At 50.5% G+C, this 23,457-nt stretch overlaps 2 long non-coding RNA genes across 8 annotated transcripts in view; both read left to right on the top strand.

Annotated features, from left to right (window-relative positions):
- Window positions 1-12,291, top strand: part of LOC309841553 — a 33,461-nt gene extending 21,170 nt beyond the window's left edge. For 2 of the 3 annotated variants that reach the window (XR_014299184.1, XR_014299185.1), the window contains 3 exons: window positions 6,357-7,595; window positions 8,692-8,799; window positions 10,827-12,291. This is a non-coding gene — a long non-coding RNA (uncharacterized lncRNA). The remainder of the gene's footprint in view (window positions 1-6,356; window positions 7,596-8,691; window positions 8,800-10,826) is intronic. The other variant, XR_014299186.1, reaches the window with a different exon arrangement.
- A 5,448-nt stretch (window positions 12,292-17,739) lies between these two features.
- On the top strand, window positions 17,740-22,957 carry LOC309841554. 5 transcript variants are annotated; one of them, XR_014299187.1, is made up of 3 exons: window positions 17,740-18,008; window positions 21,727-21,977; window positions 22,152-22,957. It is a non-coding gene; the product is annotated as an uncharacterized lncRNA (long non-coding RNA). The 5 variants fall into 5 exon arrangements; XR_014299188.1 differs by having other exon boundaries at window positions 21,727-21,934; XR_014299189.1 differs by having other exon boundaries at window positions 21,730-21,977.
- Window positions 22,958-23,457: the final 500 nt, after the last annotated feature.

Consider the following 23,457-nt stretch of genomic DNA (forward strand, 5'->3'; position numbering starts at 1 on the left):
GACTAAAAGGAGAATATGTTGTATGATTTTATTTATGTGCGATTTCCAGAAAAGGTAACTTTATATAGAGAGAAAGTAGACTAGTGGTTGTCTACTGGGATAGTAGAATAGGAGGAAGAAGGGGTGTGACTTTTAATGGAACAGGGTTTTGGAGGGGGAAAGGGTTGATAAAAATATTCCAAAATTGTTGTGGTGATGTTTTGCAACTCTGTAAATATGCTAAAAATCATTGAATTGTATACTTAAAATGGGTGAGTTTTATGGTATGTAAATTATATCTCAATAGAGCACTTTCATTTTTTAAAGATTTATTTTAAGGAGAGAGAGCACACACATGTAGAAGCAGGGGGCGGGCCAGAGGGAGAGGGAGAGAGAGAATCTCCAGCAGACTCCCAGTTCAGTGCCCAGCCCAAGGCTGAGCTCCATCTCACCACCCGAGATCACGATCCCAGCTGAAACCAGAAGTCAGGCGCTTAACTGACTGAGCCACCTAGTCACCCCTAAAGCTCCTTTCTCCCAGTGGTGAGATGGAGCCCCTCATTGGGTTCCCTGCTGCTCAAGGATTCTGTTTATCCCTCTCTCTCTTCTCCTCCCGGGACTCATGCACGCTTGGTCTCTCTCTCTCTCTCTGCCCCTTGCATCAATCAATCAATCAGTCTTGGTGGCGGGGCGGTGGGGGGTGTGGTAATTCCACCTGCGTTTGCCATAGATGCTGCCCTTGTCTCCTTGCACAGATGTGGACCTCTCAGAGAGGTGATGCCAAGGCTGCTCAGCCAGGAAGCGGAGGAGTCGGGTTTTGAAGCCCACAGAGCCAGGCTCCTGACCTTGGGGCTCTCCCACAGGATGAAGGTTGCTTGCACTGAGCCCTCCATCTTTTGGGGGGTACTTACCGCACCGGTTTGGTGCCAGACATGTTTTCAAGCTGCAGCAACTGCTCTCTTAGAAGACAAGGGTCAGGGGGAGGCTGCGGATTTGGGATGCGGACAGAGCCTGCTTCGTGAGAAAGCTGGGGCCGCTGGGCCAGGGTCATGTGTAGGTTCCCTGCTCTGACTCCCCCTCTGACTCTCCACCTCAACTCTGCCTCCCTCCCAGGGGAGAAAAGGATTTGGTTCCAAAGCTGAGGCCAGAATAGGAGCCAGAGACCTGACCTGACCCCCACCTTGGAATCTAGTGGATCTGGGGCCAAAGATGGGGGAGGGGCTGCCCCCAAACCCAAGGAACAAACCCTGTTATTTTATAATCGCACCATAGAGCAGACTTGAGTGGAAAGTCACAGGATCTGAAATCTTGAAAATTGGTTTGAACCTCTACCTCTCAGTCTCCCCATTCAGTGTCCTTGAGTGACTTGCGTACATGCTCCTAATCTCTGGTTCTCTTACCTTTGGAACAGAGACAGTGATATTCCCTTGGGTGGTTGTAAAGATTTGGGGAAACAAGGATTAAATTCATTTTATTTTATTTTATTTGTTTTATAAAAATTCACTTTATTTTAGACTGCCTGCATTACATGTCTTAAGTTGCTGCGGTTCTAAGTAATTTCCCCACTCAAAAGAAACAAGGTTACAGACCTGTACCCCTGGAGCAAATAATACATTCATTATATATTTTAAAAAGAAAAAAAGAAACAAACAAACAAACAAACAAGGTTAAAAGAGAATAGTAAAAATAGTTAATAATTCAAGTCAGCATTTATGGATGCTGATTCTGTTCTGTTTTAGGTGCTTTCCCTGCATTAACTCATTAATCTTCATCACAACCCTTGATGTTGGTATTATTATTACTCCCATTTTACAGATGCAGAAATTGGGGTTCAAAGAAGTCAGGTATGTTGCTCAAGGTCACCCAGTGTGGGAAGGACAAGCCAACTTGACACAGAGCCTTTGCTTTCTGCCATTTATTTATTTCTTTAAGTAAACTCTATGCCCAATGTGGGGCCTGAACTCACAACCCCAAGATCAAGAGTTGCATGCTCTACCAATGGAGCCAGCCAGGTGCCCTGCTTTTTGCCATTTAGAATGGAACAGAATAGAACTCAAGAAGACGGCAGTGTCAGGGTTGTGATTTTGAGCCCCACATTGGGTGTACAGACTACTTAAAAATAAAATCTTTTTTAAAAAATGTATTGTTGTTGTTTTTTTAAGATTTTATTTAGGGGCGCCTGGGTGGCTCAGTGGGTTAAAGCCTCTGCCTTAGACTCAGGTCGTGATCCCAGGGTCCTGGGATGGAGCCTTGCATCTGGCTCTCTGCTCAGCTCTCTGCTTCCCTCTCTCTCTGCCTGCCTCTCTGCCTACTTGTGATCTCTGTCCGTCAAATAAATAAAATAAAATCTTTAAAAAAGAAGATTTTATTTGGTTGATAGAGAGAGCAAGAGAGCACAAGCAGTGGGAGTAGTAGAGGGAGAGAGAGAAGCAGGCTCTCGGCTGAGCAGGGAGCCCAATGTGGGGCTTGATCCCAAGACCCTGAGATCATGACCTGAGCCAAAGGCAGATGTTTAACCATCTGAACCACCCCGGTGCCCCTAAAAATAAAATCTTAAAAAAAACAAGGAGAAGAGGAAAGAGGAGGAGGAGGAGGAGAAGGGGAAGAAAAAAACAACTCCAGTCTGGTTTACTGAAGTTCTGGTGTGTGAGGATAAGGAAAAGCATCAGTCAGTTAAGATGACAAGTCTAAAGTAATTTTTTAGCATCTCACCATTTCTGAACCTCTCTGCAAGGAGGTCACACCTGTCATCTTCATGAGAGTACGGGGAGTCACCATGACAACTCTTTCTGTCTTACCTTTAGCTTGAACTATCATATGTGAAAATATTTTTATATTTATAAAAGGATTTCAATTTAATGTTTTAAATAGGTAACACATCTGACTCAAAATTCAGAAAGCATGCAGGTGAAAAGCCTCCTTCTCAACCCCATTCCTGCCATCCCCCAGCCTGCCAGTCTTGCTTGTTTTTTCAAGGGGAAGGGAAGAACTGATACCTCTTGAAATTAGAAAGTGTGTGCTTAATTTGTTCTGAAGTCATGAGGCATAAAGCCTACCTGACTCTGGTTGATTTCTTCAGGTCAGTCTCTGCCTGATTTCCTGTACCCTTTCATGCGCCATTGCTTCCTGCAGGTGATGGTTGGTCCCTCAGGGAAATGGTTGGTCCCTTCTCCCTCCAAACTTTCCCCGGAGGAATCCCCAGCAGCATCCCCCTACACTCCTGACCACCTTCCCTCCCACCTCGAGGCCCAGCTGGTTCCTCATACCCCGGAGCCTGCAGAGCCTGTAAGTGGCTGAGAACATCTCATTGTCTCACTGCCGCTGATAGGATGAAGGTGGATCCCGAGGTCACACCTGGGTGGCCTCAGGCCAAATCTAGCTTGTGGGAGAAAAAAAAAAAAAATTTGTTTTCAGCCTTGCCCGGTGATTACAAGATTGGAAAATTTCACCTGAAACTCTAACGTTCCAGCTTTATTTGAAACACTGGTAGATCCAGAGTGCCTGGGTGGTTCAGTTGGTTAAGCGTCCGCCTCCTGATCTCAGCTCAGATCTGTCTCAGGGTCACAGAGTTCAAGCCCCAGCCATACCGAACCTGGGTTCACGCGTGATGAAATCAGCCGGGGCTGAGAAGCAGTTGCCTCCTTTAGAAACAGTATGTGCGGGCTGGATTGTCATAGTTCCAGCAGTTAGTGGCCTCTCCAAAGATGTCTGCATCCTCAGTCCTGGAACCTGAGCATAGGCCTTGTTTCCTGGCAGGTGGAAATGGAGGATGCAGAAGGTCACTAATCAGCTGATCTTAAAACAGGAAGGGTATCCTGGATTATTTTGTGGGGTGCAGTATGATCTCAGGGGTCCTTACAAACGGAAGAGGAAGGCAGAAGAGGACAGTCAGGGGAGAGAGATGACTATGGAAACGGGGCCAGAGAGGTACCATGTTGCTGGCTTTGAAAACAGAGGAAAGGGACGCCTGGGTGGCTCGGTGGGTTAAGCCTCTGCCTTCGGCTCAGGTCATGATCTCAGGATCCTGGGATCGAATCCCGAGGTAGGCTCTCTGCTCAGCAGGGAGCCTGCTTTCCCCCTCTCTCTCTGCCTGCCTCTCTGCCTACTTGTGATCTCTCTATCTGTCAAATAAATAAATAAAATCTTTTAAAAAAAAAAGAAAGAAAATGGAAGAAAGGACCACGAACCAAGGAATGTCAGCAGCTTCTAGAAAGTGGAAAAGGCAAGGAAATGGATCCTTTCCTAGAGCCTTCAGAAGGAAACACTGAACCTGCCAACACCTTGATTTTAGCTCAGTGAGATCTGGGCTTGAGAGAGTGGGGCACAGCTGGTGAGAACTGTTGTAAGCGCGTAAAAGTCATGTAGCTTAAAAGTCTTGATCGGTGGCATCTGTTGTAAGCGATGGGCTTATCAGGTGGATCCCAGGCTGAGGGGAGACGTCAGTGCCTGGTTTCCATTCCAGAGTCCAGTGTTCGCGGAGAGAGTTGGGCTGTGCAGGTAGAGCTTGGGGGTCACACAAGGCCAGAGACCCAGTGGGGGTCAGCAACCAGCAGCCAAGAGACTGATCCTTGACTGAAGACAGCATTAGAGGGTCAGAGTGGAAAAGCAGGGGCGGGTGCCTGCATGGCTCCGTTGGTTAAGTGTCTGCCTTCAGCTCAGGTATGATCGTGGGGTCCTGGGATGGAGCCCTGCATCCGGCTCCTTGCTCAGTGGGGACTCTGCTTCTCCCTCTCCCTCTGCCCCTTCCCCTGTCTTGTGGTCTCTATCTCTCTGTCAAATAAATAAATAAATAAATTTTTAAAAGATTTATTTTTTTGACAAAGAGAGACACAGCGAGAGAGGGAACATAGGCAGGGGCAGTAGGAGAAAGAGAAGCAGGCCTGCCACCCAGCAGGAAGACTGATGCTTCGAGGCTCAATCCCAGGACCCCGGGATCACGACCCAGGCGAAGGCAGATGCTCAACGGTGGACCCACCCAGGCGCCCCAATAAATAAAATCTTTAAAAACAAAACAAAACATGGGACGCCTGGGTGGCTCGGTGGGTTAAAGCCTCTGCCTTTGGCTCAGGTCATGATCTCAGGGTCTTGGGATCGAGCCCTGCATCGGGCTCTCTGCTCAGCGGGGAGCCTGCTTCCACCTCTCTCTCTGCCTGCCTCTCTGCCTACTTGTGATCTCTGTCTGTCAAAAAAAAAAAAAAAAAATCTTAAAAAAAAATAATAAAAAATAAAAACAAAACAAAACACAAAAAGCAAAGTGGCAAAGCAGGGACTGGGCACCGGGCAGTGTGAAAGGGCTGTGGGAGCAAAAGGGGGTAAGATTGGGAGGAGGTGCTCACATTGGGTGCAAGCTGGGGCAGGGTGCGGGGTTGGTGCTGGTGGGTGTGGGCACAACCAGTGGGTCAGGATTCCTGCGGGAGCGGCAGGCTGCCTTTCCGGGAAGGAACTCATCGATCAATTACTCATGAGCGATTACTGATGGCTCACAGAGGCTCGCTGTGTCAGACTTGCCCAAGGTATTCATGTTTAACAGTGCATGTCATTTTAACATAAAAAGATGAAGTTGCGTTTAAGGTAGCCGTTGTGGGAAGGAAACCCTCACAGCCACGAGGATGTAAGATGTCACCTGGACAGCCACGTGCATCATCTGCTCTCTAAGCCTGGAACCCACAGAAGTCTCCCATCTTCTAGCCCCTGTGCCCTTTAATGATCTCTAGATTTGTTATAATTCTTCCACGTATTTTCTGTGTGTGTTGGACCAGGGTACTTATTTTCATTATTATTATCTTTTTTAGCAACAAGTCACATAATACTTAATATGTGCCAGGCACTGTCCTAAATGATTTATAAATATTAAATTGCCTAATCATCGTAACAAGTGCTGCCAGCTCCCTCCTATAGATGTGGGGAAATAAGGCACAGAGAGGTCAAGGAATTTGCCCAAGACCCCATGAGTGGCTGTACTTCCTGAACCTCCGCTTTCTCAGCTGTTACCCTGAATTAACAGATCCTAGGGCCCTCCCCAGAGCAGTGCTTCCCGGCCCTGGCGCTGTTGACCTTGGCTGCCGGGGCCCGTCTTATGCATTGCAGGATCTGAGCGACATCCCTGGCGTCTACCTGAGAGAGGCGGTAGCAAACCCCCTTCCTGGCTGTGGCGAACACACAAGGTCTTCAGCCCTTGCCCAATGTCCCCTGGGGTCAAAATCAATCCTGGTTGAGAACCACTGCTCTAAAAGGACCTGGGGGGGATTAAGCAGCGTCGTGCATGTAGAATGCCTTCACACATCCGTTCCCTTCTCTGAGCCTTCTAACCCTATGCCCTTTGAATGCCCTTTGAGTTATAACTCTTCACAACTCTCTTTCTCTTTCTGTTCCTTTAGTGATCTCGAATATGTGGCCCTCTCCATGTGAACCGTGTGCATGAAAGCTTCTTGCAAACCCGAAACTGGTCCCAGGAGTCAAACCTACGTTCTAGTCCCCTCTGTTCCATTGACATGCTGTGTGGCCTTGGCTGAAGCCCTCTCCCTCCCTGAGCCTCAGTTTCCCCACATGTGCCGGGAGGGGCTTGACCTAAAAGCTTTCCAAAAGATTTTCTCACTGCAGAAATCAGCGACTGATTCATGCCAAATGCCAGCAAATTCCCCCTCCCAGAGTCCGAATTATTCCAGAGACTTAGTCATCCCAGAGTTTGAACTTTCTCGCAAAAACCATCTGAAAAACTCTTCCAGCTTAAAAAAAAAAAAGAAGAAGAAAAGAAAAGCTATTAAAAGAAAGTAAAAGTTTCAAAACCAAATCCTAAGCAAACAACCCCGAAAACAATACATACACACGCTCACAGCACCCAAGGTAACGCCAAGAACAGGATATGAAACCTTGCAGGCCGGCACTAAGAAATGATTCACAGGCTTTTCGAGATGCTTCTATTTCAAGGCACGATCCGCCCACTGGATCGGGCGGCTCCAAAAACAAAATAAACCTTAAAGAAGCTGCCGTTTCTTATCTCAACACACAGTTGGCCTCGCCAGCATCGCCAGATCTCAAGGGCTCCAGCCAGAAGACAAAGTTGGGTCCTGTGAATTCCCTTTCTGTTCTGTTTCGAGTCTCAAGCTGCTGGCTTGTTTTTTGCATCCACCTTTGGTTGGCTGAGCTTAAAGCAACACCGCCTTAACTGATGTGAGTTCCTACGTTTAGTTTAGCAAGGCCTCTGTGTGACTCTGTCCTGCCGGATCCCAGGCGGGTCATTCCAGCAGCTGTCACCAACTAAACAATCCTGCCTGGCTTGGGGATTGTGCAAATCAACATTATTCTTGCCCCAGGCCAGGAAACATTACTTTAGGCACGCCATCCAAAGCTCCATGCTCTTAGGTAAAATAGAAATATAGAAGTATTTATTCACTGAATGAAATGCTGATTGAGTGCCCACTGAGCTAGACACTGGGGTTGCACCGGGCTACAAGGAAGCCTCTGCCTTCAATGAGCCTTGTTGAGTAAGAAAGGCACTCGAGTTAAATAAAGTAGAAAAGAATGGAACTAATACCTACAGGAAATGCCCTGCAGAAAAGGCGATACCAACGTTGGAGCAAAATTTAAAGAAATGCAAACACTTGTGATCTGGTTAAGTACGTTCTTATCCATGCCTACCCTTGATTGCTGCTTTTAGATTTAGAACATTTCTTTCACTGGTGCTCGTGTTACACCCCACCCAAAAGCCCAAAATGCTGCAGAAAGGGTCTAGCTCAAATCTCTTTTTCTTCCCGACTCCTCTCCCAGCCCAACCTTACATCCATGCCATCATGGCTTCACACAGTCTTCCCTCCTCCCCCTCTTAACTATCCTCCAGGGTCTGATTCCAAGCCCATTTTCCCCCAGGAAGCCTTTGCAGACCTCCTGGCCGTGTCCCCACTATTCCTACATACACAGATCTCGTGCTCTTTTCTTGGCGTTTAGCCTGTCCTGCCTTGTGACCTCTCTTGTATTTCTGTCCTGAACTTTTACCTAACTTGTGAATTAGGAAAAAGAGGATAAGGACCGACATTAAGTGCTTTTGGTGCCGGGTGTCTTGTAGGTCCCTTACTATACACTGGCAGCCTGGCACATAGAAAATGTTCAGGAAATATTCACCAGCTGAATGCTTGAGTGATTTCACTTAAATACAGGGATAGGGGTGCCTGGGTGGCTCAGTGGGTTAAGCCTCTACCTTCAGCTTAGATCATGATCCCAGGGTCCTGGGATCGAGCCCCGCATCGGGCTCTCTGCTCAGCAGGGAGCCTATTTCCCTCTCTCTCTATGCCTGCCTCTCTGCCTACTTGTGATCTCTGTGAAATAAATAAATAAAATCTTAAAAAAAATACAGTGATAACTGTGAGGCAAATGCTACTAGTATGCCCATTTTACAAACAAAGAAGCTGAGGCACAGACAGGTTAGAGCCTGGAACTGTGGTCGTTCTGCCTCCAAAGCTCTAGTTCAGGCTCATTCAGTTCTGTGTTGCTTTTCTTCAGATATATATACATTTCCCACCCTAAGAATCTTATGCATGGTCTTTAATAAATTTCTATGGATGGATAGGACACATCCTATGCTCCCTTCCTCATCACATCCCAGACATTATTGCTTGCTCTCTTTTGTGGTTCACAGTCTTTATTTCTATTGTAGAAATTCTATTTCTATTTCTAACAATCTCACTGTTACCTGTGTCTGTTTTTCTCTCCCCCTAGACCGGAGATATGTCTGCTGAGCCCAGGCCTGACACATGGTTTGTGCTCGATGAAGGTTTGCTAAACCAAACAGTGACAGAGTGTGTTGAATTCTGTCCTCCTAAAATGGTATGTCCAAGTTCTACCCCTGGGACCTGCGAATGTAACCCTCATTGAAAATAGGGTATTTATAGATGTAATTAAGGATCTCAAAAGGAGATCAGCCTATACGCAGGGTAGGCCTTAAATCCAAGGCCTAGAGTCCTTGTACAAGAAAAGAGTGATCTGAGACACAGAGAGACGGCCTGGTGAAGACCCAAAGTTTGGGGTGACAGAGACAAGAAGCGCAGAGGACTGGGGGCGGCCGCTGCTGGTTGGAAGCGAGGATTCTTTTGCAGAGCTCCAGAGGAAACCAACCGCGCTGACACCTTACTTTAGGACTGCCGGCCTCCAGAACTGTGAGCGACTCCGTGCCTCCGGTGTTAAGCCACCAGCTTTACGGTAGTTCGGTAAGGCGAGCTCTAGGAGACTCATGCGGCATGTGAGCAGGGGGACAATCCCGGCTGAGAGATTCAGGGGTGAAAGGACTCAGCCGTGACTCTGGGGTCTCACCAGCCTGGCTTGGGCACCTCCCTATTCTAGGGTCTCCACAGATGTTCCCCTGCTCCACCAAGCTTCGGGTTCCTTCTGTGCAAAATGGAGTCATCGTTACAGCTAACATCTTTGTTTTTTCCATTTTATTTTCTCATCATGATTAAGTGTACTCTTTCTTAGATAGCTAACATCTGTAGAAAGGGCCAGGCAGTGTGGTAAGACCTTTCCAGGCATCCTAAGACCACCTGGGTCAAAGGCCAGGAACACTCATTAAGAAAAGAAAACTGGGGGGGCGCCCCCGTGGCTCAGTGGGTTAAAGCCTCTGCCTTTGGCTCAGGTCATGATCTCAGGGTCCTGGGATCGAGCCCCACATGGGGCTCTCTGCTCAGCAGGGAGCCTGCTTCCCGCCCCCGCCTCCCCTGCTCTCTCTGCCTGCCTTTCTGCCTACTTGTGATCTCTATCAAATAAAAAAAAAAAATGTTTAAAAAAAAAAAAAAAAAAAGAAAAGAAAACTGGGTTAGAAATGTACAATCTCAGCTCGCCCTGTGTGAGAACTCTTCACCCTGCATTGTCCTGCCTTGAATCTGACAAGATGATCGTTCACGGAGAGAGCCTGGGCCGAGTCAGACGGGACCAGCTTCAGATCTGGACTCTGGTGTTCGCCTTGTGCGGTCTCTCTTGTCCCTCTGAGCCTTGGGCTCAGCATCCGTAAAATGGGGATGGTACCAGGCCTACTTCATAGCATGGGTATGACGACTGGGAACGCACGTGCTGTAACCAGAAGGTGCACAGTAGGTCCTTAATGAGTGCACAGTAGGTCCTTAATGAGAGGAAGTGGCCGCTGCTGCCGAAGATGATGGCTCAGGAGGGGACAATCCAGAGCAGCGAGCAAGTGAGAAAAGCCTGCAACAGCTGGTGGCTGATTTTCCCAGAGGGGGCCTGAGGGACAGCGAGGGCCTCTCGGGCAGCTGCTTCCTGGGGTTGTGATGTCACCAGCCTGTCCAGGAGGCCACAGTACCAGTGCCTGTCACTGCCTCCCAGCTGGCCGGCTCCGCTTCCTGCGCCCTGAGCCTGCCCTTGCCTTCTTTCTCATGACCCTCGGGAGGCAGCTGGACTGCAGCTCAAGGAACAGCTCCCATCTGCATATTGGGAGAGCAGGGGTCCCTCGCCACTCCCCAGAGCTCCCGCACCTTGGAGGGACCCTAGAGTGTGACTCCTGCCCAGTGGTTTTCAAACCAGGTTCCTCCAGATCTTGGGATCCTGTGGAAGTGCCTCAGGGACCACTGAGAGTGGGGAGGGGGCAGCTTGGCGGAAGCAAGGGACACACTAAGCAGGCCAGGTTCTCAACCCCACCCCCACCCCTTGGAACAGCCCCACTTTTATCTTGTTTACATATTAGATCTACTTACAAACTTTAATTTTCGAAGAAAAGATTTTACGACAAAAGAACATTAAAAAAAACCTTTGAGCCTTTCTGGTGTGCGAATTATACCTCAGTTTAAAAGAAACCAAAAAGCAAAAAAGCAAACCCTCCAACCTCTTCTGCCCTTTTGGTTTTCTAGATGGGAGAGTGAGGCGAAGTGACGAACAGCAGCCCTTTCCCGGTCTCCCCGTGAATCAGGGCTGGAACTGGGAGCCGGGCCTCCTGTTACACCCAAATGCTGCCTCTCCAGGCCACAGCTCAGATGCACAGCGGGGCCAGCCCAGTGACCGCCCCCCCCCCCCTCAGGCACGCTTGAGGCCTCCCATGCCACCGTCCTGCTTGAGAACCACCATGACCTTCCTCCCAGAAGACAACTCCAGGGAAGAGGGAATTGGTTCGTTGTTCTCTGAACTAACGTTTTTTAAGCACCTACTGTGGGCCAGGCATCGTACTTGGCTTTGGGAATCCTGGAGGGACCAGGATGTCAGACTCCCTCTCTTCTGGAAACTTAACATTTGTATGGGAGGGGCAGATCATAAACAAGAAAGCGAATCCGTCAATGGGAAAATGTCAGGGTGAGTTCTCGGGTGGAAATAGAAGGGGCGAGGAGGTAGAGACAGAGCGCACGTGTTTCTAACCAGATCGGGCAGTTGGATGGGATCCTAAAGAGGCAATATCTGAACGGAGACCCCAGAGAGGTGAGAACCGAGAGGATTCACACTAAGTGATCCTGGTTGATTGTCAAGTGTGCAGTGTGAATGCCAGAGAGCAGCAGGAAGGGAGAAAAGCGCGTTACCTGAGTGTCCGTCTCAGCACAGTTTGGCTATGACTAAGTAGACAAAGGCGATGTTCACATGTTCGCGCACCCTTGGAACCCACCGCGTCTTCTTCTCAGCATGTAGGTGTCTTGCTCTGTTTAATCCTCCTGGTCAAGGAGGGGCTATCATTTCCACTATTCTACCAATAAGGAAACCGAGGCTCAGAGAGGTGAACGGACTTGCCTAAGTCCCATAGCCAGAAGGTGGTAGAGCAGGAGCTTGAATCCAGTCCTCCTGGGGTCTACGGCTTTAACCATGGCCCAGCTTGGCCTAATTCACTGTCTGCCCACACAGTAGGTGCTCAGCTAAACGGATGTCTGCTTGTGTTTGGGGAGACAGAGCTCTGGTCAGCTGTTTAGCCGTTCCAGACCCTCAGCACGACTGCCCCTTGAGGGGCACCCGAGGACTTGTGCTTACCTTTCCCTGCCTTGCTCCCACCAACCTTCCAAAATAAATCCCTGATGTCCCAAGGGGGGGTGAAAATGAATGTGCTGGCAGGAGTCACGACAGCGTCTGCAATCCTCTTCGTGGATTGTGAAACTAGACAAGTTCTGAGACCATGAGTCACCAATGTTACGTCAAGAAGGAAATTGCAGACAAGTAATCGCTAGGAACACCGCTTCACGGAGCCTCCTTCCCTGGCTGTGTCACCCCGGGCCCCTGACCCTATGTTTTAGTCACGGCAGGCATCTGGAATACAGATGGGAGCCCCGTTTCTCTTCCCCCACGCCCAGGGCACCCTCTTCCCAGGTCCTCTGTCTCCCTGAGAGTTGGGTTTTGCACTCCCTAAGCTGCCCCATGAGCCTCCTGGACTTTTCGTAGATGATGGTTCCTGTGGAGAGGTCTGGGTTCGAATCCTGACTCAGTCGCTCAGCAGCTGAGTGCCTTGGGCAAGTTTCTGGACCCCAGCATCCTTACTCAGGGGTTAACTAGGACAACAGATGCCCGTCTTCTAAGGCTTCAAGAGGGCAGTGTCCTTGTGTCTGTGTTCACTGCTGCATCTGCTTCCAATGGTATGACATCAATGACTAAATATTCGCTGAATGAATGAAAGTTCTAATATAGGACCTGGATGTATAGTAGGTTCTTAGTACCCGGTGGCTGTTATTATTAATACTAATTCCTAAAAGAAAGCCTACTGAGCAGCTGACCTCAGAATCCTTCTGTTCAGCCTGTATCTCTCTCGGGATCAGTGAAGATGCTGGTATGTCCGTCGGTCCTAGAGTCCCAGAACCTGGACACCTGGGCTGGTAAGAAGGGGGCTGGGCAGACAAGACCCAGATCTTACAAAACAGAAAGGAGATTGGGGCACCAAGGGATACAGGGACCTTCTTTCTGCAGCAGGGGTGACAGACAGAGAGCACCTTGATAAAAATTAGGAAACTGGCCCCTTGCATCAGCCAAGGTTCCCATAGGAAACAGATGGCTGGCCAGGAGGGGCAAAGGAAGAGAGAGTTTTGTGAAGGACCTTAATCTCTAAGGGGGTTGGTAGGGTTAAGGGAGGGAGGGGCACCCAGGACCAGCCCCAGACGGAAGTGCTGGCCTCTGATAGCCTGGCCAGGGGTGGCTTCGGGAAAGGATCTGTGGCCTGGGGCAGAAGAACTCTGCACAGTCAACCCAGCCAATGAGGAGGAGGAGCCCAGGGCAATAGATCCCCGACCCTCCATTCCTTTCCTCACTAGTGTCTCCCTGGAGCTTCCATCGGCCCAACACGCGTGGAAGCCGGAGGAAAGCAGGGGTCCTGGCCCTGGGTGGAGGAGGTATGGTGGGTCTGGAGGCACACTTGTGGAGAACACACAGCATGCCTCTTTGTGTGTTTTGTTTTGTTTTGCTTTGGTTTTTAGCATATCTGTGAACGGGGGACTTTGCATACAGTACTTAATTCTTGTGTGTCCTACATAAATTCTCATAATTGCTCTAGGAGGTGAGGAAACCAAAATTCAAAGAGACAAAGTGAGTTGCCCCACCTTCTGACCCCAAAACCATGATCTCTCTTTCCTTTCTTCCTTCCTTCCTTGCTTCCTTCCACTTGATTTTTTTTAAAGATTTTATTCATTTATTTGACAGAGAGAGAGATCACAAGTAGGCAGAGAAGGAGGGAGAAGCAGGCTCCCCACTGAGCAGAGAGACCAATGTAAGACTCCATTCCTGAGATCATGACCTGAGCAGAAGACAGGGGCTTAACCCACTGAGCCACCCAGACTCCGCTCTTCTTGATGTTTTAATGAAGTCTTTAGAGTGGGATGGGAGATAGGAAGATATTTAAATATCTTAAAAGCCAAAGAGATGCAAAGCACAGCCTCACCTGGATGGGCCAGTGTCACCAGAGCTTAGTGGCCCGGTGTGTCTGGACACGGTGCAGCCCTGTGTAGGCTGAGGAGGGGAGGCCCCACGGCCGACCTCACCCACAGGAGTCCCAGCAGCGAAGCTTCAGGAAGGCAATTGCTTGCCAGCAGCAAGGTTAACATTATCAATAGATTACTGGTATATTGCAAAAGGATACGATTCCGAAACAGCCAGATGGAAGAGATGTGTGGGGCGAGTTATGTGAGAAGGCGCACAGAGCTTCTGTGTCCTCTCAGGCCCAGAAGCTCTTCGTGTTCTGTCCATGGGACACAATTCTGATGACAGAGCTCACACTGACTTTCTGGCTTGACTTTCCAGGGGACATCTCTCTTGACCAGGTAATGCTCTTTCCAATGAAAGGCAGTTCAGGGCAATGAGGAGCCTTGGAAGGACGTTCAGCTTTGCCTAGAGTGGGCCAGGAAGTGAGGCAAGGCATGAGTGGGGTGGCAGGGGCGAGGCTGCTGGGTGGTGGCTACCTCTCTACCCCGCACCACCCTCCAGCCACACACGCCTTACTTCCTGAGCTCTACCGCGGTGACCTTCAAAGGTGAAGGTACATCGGAATCACCTGGATGACTTGGTAAAAACCCAGCTTGCTGGCTTCTACCCCCAGAAGGGTCTGGTAGATCTGGTGGGAATGGGTCCCAAGAATTTGCATTTTATTTGTTGGTTTGCTTAGTCTTAAGTCAGCTCTACACCCAACGTGGGGCTCGAACTCACAACTCCAAGATCAAGAGTCACATGCTCTTCTGAGCCAGCCAGAAGCTCCAGAGTTTACATTTGAAACGAATTCCCAGGGAGTGCTGCTAGTTGGGGGACCCCACCTGGAAAACTCCTATACCATTCCTGTCCATTCTCCCCTTAAGGCCTTTGCACCTGCTCTGCATCTCCTAGGGATGCTCTCCCTTAGACCTTAGCCACTTCCTCAGAGAAGCCTTCCTTGACCGCTCCTGGTAGAGTAGTCACTCAATCACTGCTTCTTGCCTGTTTTGTTTTCTTTACAGCCCTGGTCACATTTAGAAATTATCTTGTTACTATATTCATTGACTTTTTTATTGGTTTATTGGTTTATTGGTTGTCTGTTTGCCTCTATGAGAACGTAAACTCCGGGACGCAGACACCTATCCCTGGGGGCAAAGGTCAGTGCTTGACCCAGCAGTAGCTACATAGGAAATTGTTTATTAAGTTGAAAGCAGGTCGGATGGGCTTCTGCAACCTGGGGGACTGGTGGGGGCTCGGTTTTCTGGCAGTGGAGGCCCTGGTGACGGGCACCAGAACAGAAAGCTGTTTGAATATTGAACTGAACAGCTGACATAGGTTACAAAAAAGTCATCCTCTTTTGGGGGGAAGGGACAGGGTGGGGTGAGACAGAGTTTAAGATAGGTGACCTTTCAAGCAGATGGAGGAGGAAGGTAGGGCCCACTGACATCACAGCTGAGAGGCCCAGAGCTCCCTTGTGGTCCAGGGGCCTGGGCCACCAGAATAGGCCCCTGGCTTGAGTCACTCCCACCTGTGTGGCCAGAGGCCAGGCCAAGCCTGGAGGTGGGGGTGGGGGTGGGGGTGTGGTCCTGGGGAAGTGGGGGGAAGGGAGGGGTTCCCACTGCTGCCCGACCTGGGTCCTTCTTCCTTCTTTCTTTAGCCCTCCAGATCACTTACCCATTGCATTGTGGAGGTCTGGCTGAGACACAGGTCCTCAGTGTCCTCATCTGGAAGGTGGGGCTGGGAGGAAGGGTCCAGGCCAGGCTTCTCCCCGTGCCACAGGTGATCTCACCCCAGCTTTGCATCTCCACTCCCTGCACTCATATGTGCCTGAAGTTCTGGAACCAGTCCTGCCTGAGGCCTCCATTCAAGCTCTTTGTCTGCTACCCTCTATGTGCACCTGCACATAGAGGATTTAGCCCACTGAGCCACCCAGGCGCCCGGTAAAATGGACTATCTTAATCATTTTTCAGCGCACGGCTCGGTGGTGTTCCCGACCTTCATCGTGTGCAGCTCTCACCACCATCCATCTCCAGACCTTTTCATCTCGTGAACCTGAAACTCTGTCTCTGCCCGCCCCCCGCACAGCACCTGGCACCCTCCATTTGCCTTTCTCTCTCTCTCTCTCTTTTTTAAAGATATTATTTATTTAAGATTTTATTTATTTATTTGAGAGAGAGAGAGAGAGTGAGAGAGAGCATGAGAGGGGAGAAAGTCAGAGGGAGAAGCAGACTCCCCAGTGGAGCTGGGATCCCGATACAGGACTCGATCCCAGGACGCTGGAATCATGACCTGAGCTGCAGGCAGTCGCTTAACCAAGTGAGCCACCCAGATGCCCTAAAGATACTATTTTTAAGTCATCTCTACACCCAACACCCCTCCATTCGAACTTTTAGCCCTCTGGATCGGACCACCCTAAGTACACCTTGTACGCGGGATCGCACTGGCACACCTGCCCGGCTCTGTCAGCGGATCGTGCAACTCTTGACCTCGAGGATGTGTGTTCGAGCCCCAAGTTGGGTAGAGAGATGACTTAAAAGTAAAATCTTTAAAATAAATAACTGGGATCACGCAGTATTTGCCTTTCTGTGACTGATTTTTTTCACTCTGTGTTATATCCTCAAGGTTCATCCATGTTGTAGCGTGTCAGAATTTCTCTCCTCGTTAAGGCTGAATTATAGTTTGTATAATGTACGTATAGATCACCTTTGGTCTATCCATTCCCCCGTTGATGGACGTTGGGGTTGCTTCCATGTTTCACCTATTTATTTATTATTTATTGTTTATTTGGCTATTATTATAAGGCTGCTATAAACACTGGTTAAAAAATCTCTCTTCGGGACCCTGCTTTCCATTCTTTTTTTTTTTTTTTAATTTTTTATTTTTTAATAAACATATATTTTTATCCCCAGGGGTACAGGTCTGTGAATCGCCAGGTTTACACACTTCACAGCACTCACCAAAGCACATACCCTCCCCAATGTCCATAACCCCACCCCCCTCTCCCAACTCCCCCCTCCCCCCAGCAACCCTCAGTTTGTTTTGTAAGATTAAGAGTCACTTATGGTTTGTCTCCCTCCCAATCCCATCTTGTTTCATTGATTCTTCTCCTACCCACTGCTTTCCATTCTTTTAGGCATGCATCCAGAAGTGGAACTGCTAGATCATGTGGTCATTGAATTTTTAAAAGAATTGTCAGCCCAATGTTTGTACCCCTTCACATTTACCAACAGGTCCTTTGCCTTTTTCGCCTTCCCTAGTTCCAACTCCTGCTGCCCTGCAGTCTTTCAAAATTTCCTAATATGATGAATTCCAGTAGCATGGACAGTCAGTCCTTGGGCTAGACCATCCTAAAGCCCTTGAGCCCAGCCTGGCTGAGAGCACGCACCCCCCAGCTTCTGGCTCAGAGCCGGTAGCAGAGAAGGTCTACTGAACACCTACTATGCACTAAGGTCCCCGCTAGGTACTTGACACGCACCAGTCCCTTCATCCCCCTCATGGCGCAGCCGTGTTAGCGTGCCCACCAGGAGAGCAGGCCTTGGGAAGTGTCCTGACTTGCCCAAGCAAAGACTTGGTGAGCAATGAAGCTGGAGAAGTGGGAAGGGCTCAGGGTATGGAGGCTCTGGAATATATTTTATCTTGAGGTCAATTGGGAGCCACTGCAGGTTTTAGACAGGGAGACAGCATGATCAGATATGGGACGAAAGCTGAGCAAGGTTAAGATAGGTAGGGAGGAAAACAGAAGGATGATCATGTGATTTCTGCTTCCCAGAGCAGGAAGCAGGGAGGCTTTACCTTGGTCAAGAGGGAAAGGGATGCGGCAGGACAGATGGGAACAGAGCTGGCACATGTGACCTAGAATGAGCCATTTGAGCTGGAGGGGGGAGGGGCAGCTTGAGGTGACTTCACAATGCCTATGCCTAATGCAGGGGCTGTGTTGTCTGAGGCAACTTACCGTGGTTCCCTGAACCTCAAGTTCCTCATCGGTGGAACAGGCTTCATCACGTACAACCTCCTGGGTCGCTGTGGGAGTTCAGTGAGATCACCAATACATGCAAAGCACTTACGGAGGCCAGCCTGGCACACAAGTGCTCGAGAGCCCCCGAGACTCTCAGTGGGAAATGAGGCATCGCCACTATTTTTATTATAACCCTCACTGCTTCGGAGCAGCCTCCCAGGTAGGCGGGGGTCTTCAGCCTCCAGGAGTGTTCCCGAGCCTGGCTTATTTCCAATGGGCTCTGGTGGATGACATCTCTCTGCTTCCCGGTGGGGAGGGTGGGAATGGCAGCCACGCATGCAGGTGCCACCTCCCTGCCCGCCCTCCTCCCTCCCCTCCCCTGCTCCTGCTCCCCCCCAACCCCCAGTCTATTTCCAGCAACGTGGCTGCCTGAGGCCAGCGCCAGGTGTGGGTGGTGAGTCAGAGCCAGGCTGGGCGGACATGGTGGCCCTGGGGGCCTGAAGCTGTCACACTGTCACAGCCTCCCTCCCTGGGCATTTCCCGGCAGCCCTCCCGGCCCTTTAAAGTGGGGGCCGGCGAGGGGGAGCCTAGATCAGTGCCAAAAGGCCCCTCATCGGTGTTACAGAGCCCCAGCAGGCCCCAAATCTACGTGTCCCCTGGCTGGCAGTGGGGACAGGGACCCTGCCCTGTTTAGCTCCATGCCAGTACACCCAGGTCCAGACTTGGCGTGTGGCACGGGCGCAAGCTTAATGAGCCAACCTGTGCCCCAGATTTGCTTTTGTGAAGACAGAGCACAGGTTCTGAAGACAGTGTTCCTATGAACCTTGGCAGGTAGATTCGCCTCTCTGAGCTCCAGTTTGCTCACCTGTGGAATCGAGATAACGTGTGCCTTGCGAAGGACCATCAGGAGGGGGCAGCAAGGCCCCCTCACAGAACTGTGAACCAGAGCGAGATCTAGAATAACACTGGCCACGTTTTGTTACAAGTATATTGCTATATCGGCTCCTCCCTGGGTGGCGAGCTGCTCCTGGGCCGGAGCTGGGTCTCACCCCTGCCAGGCCCCCGGCCGAGCCCAGAACCGGGACCCCCCGTTACATGACGGACTGACTCCATCCAAGATGGAAGCCTGTGGGACTCAATGGTGGTCCCTGGAGGCCATAGCGGGCCCCTGGCCACCCGAGTGCTCACTGTTTCTGTATGCCAAGAGCTTGGGCAACTTGTTTCCTCAAATTCCCACAGTGCTGTATAAGTAGGTCCTATTACTACTCTCCCCATTTTGCAGATGGGGAAACTGAGGTTCAGGGATGTTAAGTCCCTTGCTTAGGGTCACAGGTTGACGTGGAGGAGGGGCTGAGGCTGGATACAGGTCTGCCTGGCCTGGCGATGTTCTTCATGGTCCCAGAAGTGGGAGTTGGGAGGCATTGCGGGAGGATTTCCTTGCTGCTCTGTGCTGCCTCGGGAGGGACCTGATCTCAGGTGTCTGAAGGTCTGTTGGCTCGTCTGTGTGCCCCTACCAGTTCTGAGGCCTCTGAGAGATGGGACTGTGACTCCAGGGTGCGGCCTGGGCTGTGGCGTACAGCAGGTGCTCAGTGGGAGTTTCCTGGGTGAAGGAGTGGTCTTCTCTGCTGACTGGGTCCCACACTGTTGAGAGGGCACAAAGCACTCCACTAGAAGGGCACCAATCCAACACAATAGCAGGCACATGAGTGGTTGCTACCCCCAGCTAAGCTGGCTTCTTAGGTCACTATTGCTCTGGGTCCAGCCCCAGATCAGCTCTCCCTCCCTTGCCTCCCGGCACTTGGGGACTCCTTTCCCCGACTCATGCCCTGCTCTCATATCTGGCCACATAGGGACTTGCTTTCAAGGTCAATGAAGCGACTCCGTGTCAGGTTGGCTGGGCCTTTTATATAAATGCTTTGAGTCTCTGAGCCTTTAGTTGTTGCTACAGCCCAGCTCCCAGCCCAGAGCACTTAGTAGGTGCTCAATAAATATCTGAATGCCTGTCTTCGGCTCAGTGAATCCGCAGGTCTATTGAACTCTCTGCTGGTAAAACTCTGGACTGATGTGTGTGTGTGTGTGTGTGTGTGAGAGAGAGAGAGAGAGAGAGAGAGAGACACCTTGGCATTTCTGGACCTCGGTTGTCCCATCTTAGAAATGGGTACATTTGATGGACCCAGCCCTGTCCACCCCAGTGTCCACTGCAGTGTGCTGGACAAACAGTGGACATTCCCATACGCGGCCTCCCCCTACTGTGCACACCTAGATTCTGATGAACCTCACACATGATTGTGGGGGAAGCAAAGTCCTATCGTGATCTGCGATCACCACGATTATTGACCTGGGAGCTAGTCCCTCAGTATGGACTGGGGCTTTACGGTCCTCAGCGCAGGAGCAAGGTTCCTTCTGTTCTCTTCGAGGAAGCAGAATGCAGAGCATAGGGTGTGAATGACATCATTACAGGACTCAGTTGTTCCCCTCTGGATCTGCTTAACAACTTATAGAACATCTTCCAAGCACCTGCCCCTTGGGGACACAACAAGACCTGCTTTTGGAGCTCGCATTCCGGTGGGAGAGACAGGGAACACAAAAATAAGGATGTGTAGTAAGTGAGAAGATGTTTTATTCTGTAAGTGCCACCAAGGAAGACCACAGGGTGCTGGGTTAGAGGGGCGAGGGAATGGGGATTACCCTAGCAGGGGATGGAGGTCAAAGCAGGCCCCAGAGCTTCATGGGGGAACTTTGGGGGCTGCCAACCAGAGGATGAGAAGGTGCTGACCTTGCAAAAAGCAGAGGGAATGGCATGACAGGCAGAACGAACAGCATGTGCAAAAATTGTAAAGGGAAAAGGGATCACCGTGGGTGTTCTTAAATTTTTAAAAAAGAAAATCAGGGGCGCCTGGTTGGCTCTGTTGGAAAAGCTTCTCTCGGTGGGGGGGGGTGTAAGTTTGAGCCCCGTGTTGGATGTAAAGATCCCTTTTTAAAAAACTGCAATTCTTTAGTTATTAGTAGTGCCAGATTGATTTCTTCCTTCCACAGACAAGCCCCCACTGGGTAGCCAGCCCTGTGCTAGGCCCTAGGGACCAACAGAGACGCTTGAAAGCGACATTCTTGTCACACATCCTGGACCGGGCACCCCACGGAGATGAGCTGGTCTGATGTTTGCGAAGGGCTCCCAGCTTGGGTCCTCAGGGAATCCAAATAACCCCCCGCAGGTCCTTGCATCCCAGGCCTCCCGCCAGCCCGCAGCTCCAGGCCTCGGTAGGAGAGAGGCTTCTGTTTCCTGCCTCTCCCTCCCCCACCCACCTGGGCACAGAGGGTCTTTCATCCATTGTTACTGCTTCCTGCCCATCCATCTCCAGCTGCTGGTCTGAACCCTGTAGATTTACACTGACAAGCGGATGCTTTTACCAAGACCCTCGAGGGGGAGGGGGAGGGGGATGGGGAGGGGAGCGGCCTGGGGGGAGGAGGAGAATGGGGAAGGGAGGGCTATCGCTTTGTGACAAGGAAGAGTTTCCTGCCCTGAAGAGGTGTTAGGCCCTGAGGGCTGAGAGGAAGGGAAGCAAGCCTCTATCCCCAGAAGCTTCCCCCAGATGGGAGAGGAAAAGGTTAATGACCCCTGACTTGGCAGGCCCCTCATGCCCCTTGGACTGGGTTTGGGTTCAGCAATATCTTCCCAGGCCCCATTTCTGACACGTAGAGTGAGCACTGGACTTGGAATCAGGAGACCTGAGATGAGGTTCCATCTCTGCCAACTCTTCACCGGGTGACTTAGACAAATTTCTTAGCCTCCTTGGGCCTCAGGTTCCTCATTGGACAGGTGGGGTCTAATAACCCATGCCCCGCAGTGTTGTGACCATGAATGTGATCTTGTAGGACAGATGGTTGCAAAATGCCATAATACGAAACACATTTTCTCTCCTGCGCTCTCTTACCCAAAGCAGGGGGTTACAAACTGGCTCCTGTCAAGGGCGGCTTGAATGAGGGCACCAACCGGGTGCCCGCTGCTGTGCCACAGAGGTGGAGAAAGGAGCAACAAGACTCAGTTCTCAATGTCAATGGAGACAGACAAGCAGACAGACGTGCGTCACGCGACCCGCTGAAGTGTCTGAGTGTACCAGCCAAGTGGCCCTGGAACCAGCCTGCTAGGTCTCTGTTCCAGTTCTGTCATTTACTGGCTGTGTGGCTATAGGCAAGTCACTTGACCTCTCTGTGCCTCCATTTCCTAAATATATAAAATGGGGGCCAATAATTACTCACCTCGTAAGACTGTTATCAGAATTAAATTATTTGATACTTGTAAAGCACTCAGTATAGTACGTGCTATAGAATATGCCTTAGTAAATCAAAATTACCATTATTATAGGGTCTTCATTTCGCCCGGAACAACAGGAGTCTGGTCCCTGAGCTGGAGCAGAGGTAGCCAAGCCTGGAGGAAGCTGATGCTGCGCGGACACCTGGCAGGGCACTAGTGCTCCTTGGCTGGCTGTGCCTGTGTCTCTCCTGGGACAGTGTGGAATCAAGCACCTGTGGGTCCGGCCAAAGCGGTCATTTGCATGAAATTGGAGCAGGTCCTGAAGCCTGAGGGGCCAGAGCTTCGCAAGGAAGAGTGGCGGCCACGTGGTCCTTCCTGACAGCGAGATGTGGAACCTCCGTTGCGGTGGGTTCCCAGTCCGAGGCCCAGAGCCGACAGCAAGGGCACCAGTTGGCCCAGACCACGCTGTCGGAGGGGCTGGCCATACAGGCTCAGACTCCTGCCTGGCAGACGGAGAACCCTCAGCTGGACACCATCCCCCTCTGCCTGGGTGGAAGCAAGAAAACTCCAGGAACCCCCTGAACCCCAGAGAGAGGGAGGACCAGGATCAGAAGGCATTGGGTGAGAATGAACTACTGGGTTTATTGACCTTTTTCTCCTCCTGGAGTCTGTAAGTGTCTGTAAGGGACCAAGACCCCTCAGCGCCATTCTACTCACATACACGTGGTCTCTGGACCGTGTGAGTCATTTCAGATCAAAGCTAACCCAGGAAAGAGCAGAATCCCTGACCACTGCTGTCACTCCAGATGACCAGGAAATGCTGCGGGGGTTTCTTATTCTGTAGTGACTAAGGAACCACACGACCTAATGAGTCGGAAATAATCCTATACTTTAATTAAAAGACAAATGATCATATAAAATAGAGCTGTTATGACTACAGGTGCTGATAAAGTCAACACCGAGTGGGGAGGGGGTGGCCTAGGGGACCTCCAACCTGGGTGGAGTCCAGAGAGATGGAAAGAGCTGAGCCTTAGGTGGTGAAGCAGCAGCAGGAAGGGCCCTCCTGGTACAGGGCACAGGCCTGAGCAAAGGCGTCGAGCTGAGAAGCGGCCTGGGGGATCCAAGGGTTGCTAAGGAAGAGCCAGACAAGCCTCGGTGGCCCATGAGGCCGAGCTATGGAACTCAGGTCCTTTGAGCCAGGTCACGAACCTGGGGACAATGAGAAAGTTGTAAGCCGTGCAGGGACAGATCTGATTTTGAGTTTTGCCAACGATCCTGGTTGGACTATGGAGGAGGGACTGGGAGGGTGAGGCAAGAAGACAGGGAGATCACATAGGAGACGGAGTGGTAAAAGGGAGGAAAGGTTTCCTGTCCCTCGGGGTTGTTTTATTTTTTATTGTTTTTAAAAAAGATTTTA

This window comes from Mustela nivalis, assembly GCF_964662115.1.
Source record: "Mustela nivalis genome assembly, chromosome: 10".
Lineage (NCBI taxonomy): Eukaryota > Metazoa > Chordata > Mammalia > Carnivora > Mustelidae > Mustela > Mustela nivalis.